The following is a 6,000-nucleotide window of genomic DNA, read 5'->3' on the forward strand; positions in this document are numbered from 1 at the left end:
AACAATGTCTATGTCCTTTTATTGAATTTATCCTCCAGCAGCATCAGCAGCAACCAGCCATTACTAACATAACCATGATATCCGTAGTAACTCAATTCACACCACCACTAGCAATCAGCCATCGCTGACGTCACATAAGACATCAGCAGCAGCCCTGGCTACAGCATTAGTAGCAGCCAGCCATCACCGACCTCACCCAACACTGCATCAGCAGTAGCCAACCGTCATCAACCTCACCCTAGACAACACCCATAGCATTTATCCAGACTGCCCCTCCTTCGCCACTGACTCCCAGAGCTTGCCAACCAACTGCCAACCTTATTCCAAGTAACCGATTGACGTCACCATCTCTGCCGCCGCTATCACAGGCACATCTACTACATTTGTACTAAACTTCTCCATTTGTCCTTCTTGCTTCCTGACGGTAAATGGGCTGGTAAACAGCAAAACAAAATAAACCAAATACAATATGCAAAAGTCTAGCTAGAATTCGTCACTGACAACTTTCTCTCTCAACTTCCAGCACGTCTCTCCTCACTGCCTCTGCCAACAGACATTTTATCAGAAAACTGACCCCATTCCATTTGCATACGTGTGCAGTGGAAGATGAGATCTCATGAGATTCCACGAGACTACACCTTATAAATCCATGGCTGCCATCTTTAATTTCTCTTTCTCTCAGATCTCATCCGAAGGTAAGTTGTATGCCCGCACGACACACACACACGGGGGCGCTTTCCTCTTTGATTATTACATTCAACTCTACACTCCCCCCTGGTCTCCAGATCACACATTTGGCATGGTGGATGTGGTCGTTTGTTGCGGGCACTCCTACGAAAGGGGATTGGCTGGACTACTTCATCTTTATTGGAGCTATCAGAGGATGTGTTGGAACCATTAGCATCAGCGTTAGGGCATACAGTCATACCATCAGGCTGGACTTCTATATCTTCATTGGAGTTCTCAGAAGGGGTGCTTGAACTATCGGCATCAGCGTTGGGGTTCACAGCTGCACCATCGCGGGGAATAGGACGGATCCACAGGTCATCGTTGGACAATTCACCATTACTGCTACTCGCTAACTGGTTCGTATTCAGGGCAGGCCGGATATCCTTCACATGGTGTGGAGTACCATTGACTAGCACGGCTTGCTCACTGATGCCAGTAATTCACCCTCTTTGAAAGCTACTGGTGCATCGATTATTGGGAGGCTTCACCCAAACAGTGTCCCCTAACTCATACGGCCCTCGGGTTTCCTGCCGATCAGGCAGACGTGCATCAATATCCTTGATGCGCACTTGATAGCAATGGATCGCATTGGTGGGTGCGCTTGCAGCAGTCATGCCATCCTTTGGAGTTGCATTATATCTATAGACCACCTCTGTGATCGTGCATTGTTTTCTTGCTGCGATCCTCTTCATGCTTCGATGACACCACTCTGCTATGCCATTGCCACTTGGTACATATGCACATCTATGGCTGAGCTGGATCTCCCACTCGTCTACAAAACATCTGAACTCCCCACTGCAGAAGGCCGTGTCATTGTCTGTGAGGATCTCTTCAGGCGGCCCCCTTTCATAAAATATGGACTCCAATTCATGGATTACACTGGAGGAATCCTGTCTTATTAACGGGCGCCAGATTGCAAACCTTGTCAGTCCACAATCGATCAGGGTGAGGAAGTGCTGGCTGCTGTAGTGGGTTATGTCCATATCCAGTCGGCTCCAAGTCGCGCTTAATCCCAGCTGACCTTTCCGCCATCTGTCCGGGGTGGGGTTGATTGACTGGCATGTTTGGCATTCCTTGACTACCGCTTTCACTGCACTTTTGGATACCGACGGATTGGACAACTGCACAAAATAACATGTCCGTCTCACTCTGGGGTGTCCACTGAGGTGGTGTATCTTCCTTATTTCATCCACCACCTCAATAGAGACAGCAGATAATGATACTGGCTCGGCTTTCTTCTTCATGGTGTCATACCTTATCTGTGGCACCTAAGTGAGCCTATCAGCAAGGTTGCAATTTGAAGTGACCAATACTGCATCCACAGACAGGTTGTACTCTGTTACTAGCTTTTTTACGGTCTCCAACCTCCGTCTGATCAACATCTTGCTGGCTGCCTTAGTGTACACCCTAGTCTTGCCTGTTAGTGTGTCTGATATAATACTGGTACACGCATAGTGAATCTGTGTGTATGCGTAATTTCCTGACTTTCCACTGGAGTGCCAGGTTGATACCTTTTATCACCGCATCCAGCTCTGCCAGGTTGATATGAGCAGCGTCACTCACCGGTAGCAACCAGCAAGCATCCTCAATCGCAGTACCATTCTTCTCCAACAGCACACCAATTGCCAGATAGCTCGCATCCACCCACACATTCAGTTTGTCTCCCTGCACGCGCACCAGTCTCCTTTGGTGGGGTCATCCTGCTTTACCCTTGCGATGGTCTCCTTCACCATGCAAACCAACAGATCGTCGGCTGTTTCATCATCCCAGCCTTTGGTGACTGCGCTTGCCCTCCTTTTTATGATACCTGTTGCCACACGAGTCAATCCACACACTGGTAGGTGTCCCACAAGTTTTCCACACTGGGAGAATACTGCTCATCTCGTGAAGACATCGGATACTTCAGGAACTACAGTTCCGCGCCTCCATTTCAAAGTCCCTCGCTCCTGTCAAACGTTCAGGTCCAAGACACAAACGCCATTCACCAAACGTTCTGGATCCTTGCGCGTTAAACCAAACTCAGCCAGTTTGGCCCTCACACGTGATGATGACAGAATGTCTTCATTCACATATATGGCATCAAGGTACGCCGATATCCCATCTTTTATTGTCTCTTACTGTGACAACACAGTGTTAATGATGGTCTTCATTATTTGGGGTGCCACGCTCAGCCTAAAGCCTTGTCTGGCAAGGCAGTACCTCCTGCCAGCAAATACTACCGTCTGAAATGGCCACATTGTTTCACTTATTCAGACCTGCAGGTATGCTTTTCTGAGATCCAGCAGAGGCACATTGGAACCCTGCTGGTGCCACTCTCGTAACTTGCTGGCACAAACGTCAGCATCTGCCGTGAAGCATCAACATGCACGATCAGTTCGCGATAGTCCATCACTGGCCTCGCCTTTGCTTTGTTGTGCTGAGCAACCGCCATCAGCGGAATCAGGCCTTTGGGAGGTCCAAGTTTCTCATAGGGGTAGGGATCAACCAGTTATCCAATCATGAAGTTCCTCTTCATATGCAAGCCTCATTTGGTCGGGCACATGGTTACCTCATTTCGCAGTTTGGCTGATTCCTGGTTTTCCGACTACTTCCATGCAGCTGTCCAAGCCTTCTGCTGCTGGTCAAACTCGACAATAAAGTCTGGCTGATCAATCTTCAAATTAGCACACACTGGAACCTTCTGCTGAAACTGTATCGCCCCCATCTGCGTTATGTGAGCACCACCTAGGGCTCTGATGGCGCCATAGCCTAGGAGCAGGTCAAAGCTCAGCGGTTTCTCGAGTACTACCAGTGCTTTGATGTTAGCTGAATTTCCAGTTTTAGTGCAAATGTTCACAGTGCCCACCCCGTAACATGTCCGCGTCGCTCCACTGAGGGGGATTAATATAATAATCTTCTTTCAAGTGCGGCAGAGGTCCACACTCACTACAGTGCGAGAGCACCCAGAGTTGAAGAGTGCTGAGCACAATGTCTCAGTGACATAGACCTGAATAGTCGGAAGCGCCTCGTCTAATTTGTTTGGGGAAGAGGTCGACGCTGGCACCTTGTCCCCGACCCCATTTCCCGAACAATCCCAGGCCATATGACCAGTCTTATTACATCGGTAGCAGCGAATAGCTGTCAGTCGCTACCGGCAGTTCCTCACAATGTGGCCTTGGTAATTGCACCTATAACACATGACTTCACCATGCAGGACGGGCCCCTGGGACAATCTATCCTCATTTAATGCGCACTGTGCTGCAGTGACTACCGGTTCTCCCATCTCATAAGTATTCTTCATCATGGTCTTGGCCCGGTCTACCAGGTCATTAAGGGACAATGAAGTTATGCTTGAGCTAGCCTGCAGTAGTTGCTTTGCTCCGGTTGGGAGCCCTGCCAAAAATTTGCATGCCAAGACCCGCTCAGGCAGCCCACCAAAGAACACGATCAATTTCATCAGCTCGGCCAAATAAACGTTGACAGTTTCACTAGGATGCAAGGTTCTTGCCTCAAATTGCTCCCAAGCAGTGGAGGGGTCGATAGTGAACGCCTTGTATAATGCCGCCTTGATCCTTTCATAATCCTGTTTTTCCTCAGGACTAAGCTGTTAATATACTGCGAAAGCCCCGCTGGACAGACGTAGAGGAACCACATGTTCAATGTTCTTCACACTAGACAACAAGCAATGTAGTTCCACCTTCTCCACCCAGTCAAGTAACAGGGTCGAGCCGTCGAATTCCAGTATTAATTTAAGGTCGAATTTGTTCCCCATTATGCCAAAATAGCTTGATGTTAAATGGGCTGGTAAACAGCAAAACAAAATAAACCAAATACAATACGCAAAAGTCCAGCTAGAATTCATCACTGACAACTTTCTCTCTCAACTTCCAGCACGTCTCTCCCCACTGTCTCTGTCAACAGACATTTTATCAGAAAACTGACCCCATTCCATTTGCATACGTGTGCAGTCGAAGATGAGATCTTGTAAGATTCCACAAGACTACACCTTATAAATCCATGGCTGCCATCTTTAATTTCTCTTTCTATCAGATCCCATCCAAAGGTAAGTTGCATGCCTGCACGACACACACACACAGGGGTGCTTTCCTCTTTGATTATTACATTCAACTCTACACTTCCATATGCTCATTTTTGTAATATAACAATGATGTTAGTCTACTCCCAGTTACCCCCTGGTCTATAGGCTGCCCTTTAATATTTTCTAATCTTCTATTTTTTGAGCACTCTCTAGAGAAATTTTGATTGAAAACTGTGCAATTGTCCATTACTAGTTATTACTTCCCCAGGTCTGCAGTCAATCATTGACAAGTATGCATCCCCATGATAGTGTGTTATATTAATAGCTAACCTTGTCCAATTGTACCAGGATTATGTATGTTTGAGCAAGATCGATTGATTGGCATTGAATCAAATTCTTGATCACCTTCTAAACTTCCTCTCACTATATAAGTAGATAAACTTTATATTTGCTGTGAAAAGTTTATCCACATGGGAGTTGAAAGAACTTTATATTTGCTGTGAAAAGTTCTTTCCACTCCCATGTGGTGCATGCCATAAAATTCCGGTTCATAGGTAGTATACCAGAACCTCTTTCTCATCAAATAACCACTGTTTGCCTATGCATATTAGTGTATTTGCTTTGCTTCTCCCTGAAGGAACAAACACTACCTTCATACACAGTCAAAAGTCAGATATTAACTTTTTTATTCACCCTAAACAAAGCATATTGCCACTTAGATGTAAGAGATTTGGGGCTACATATATATAGAGGGCACTATGCAGGGAGTTAAGCAGCAAGATGTCTGTTCGCATTACATTTAAACTTCTGCATGTCAGTACAGTCAGGGAAGCATGAAACCGAGAGAAAATTTCAACATCTAACTTCGAGCACATCATACACAGTCACAAATTTGTTAGCAGCTTTCAACAATAAAAGTATAGGCTCAGTTATCGCCCCTTAATCAGTTATATTTTCTAATACAGGTAATAGTACCAACATCAACTTTTTCTATATGTCACTACTTCTTTTTCTCTCTCTCTTCCTCTGCTAATGCCAACATGAGTACACATGTTTGAGTCTGCTCCTCAAACATACATAATGAACCCAAAAAACGATCTCTTTAAGTGACCTGTGTCTCATTGAAGCAGACTGTTTTTATCTCACCAAAGAGATTTGCATATATTTACCAAGGTAAGAACACAATAACACGCATATAAGCTTTAAATATACAATCAACAATGTATTGTTATTATGCCTTTGCTGCCACAAAC

This window comes from Euprymna scolopes, chromosome 5 (genome assembly GCF_053919585.1).
Source record: "Euprymna scolopes isolate OS-2025 chromosome 5, ASM5391958v1, whole genome shotgun sequence".
In the NCBI taxonomy this organism is placed as follows: domain Eukaryota; kingdom Metazoa; phylum Mollusca; class Cephalopoda; order Sepiida; family Sepiolidae; genus Euprymna; species Euprymna scolopes.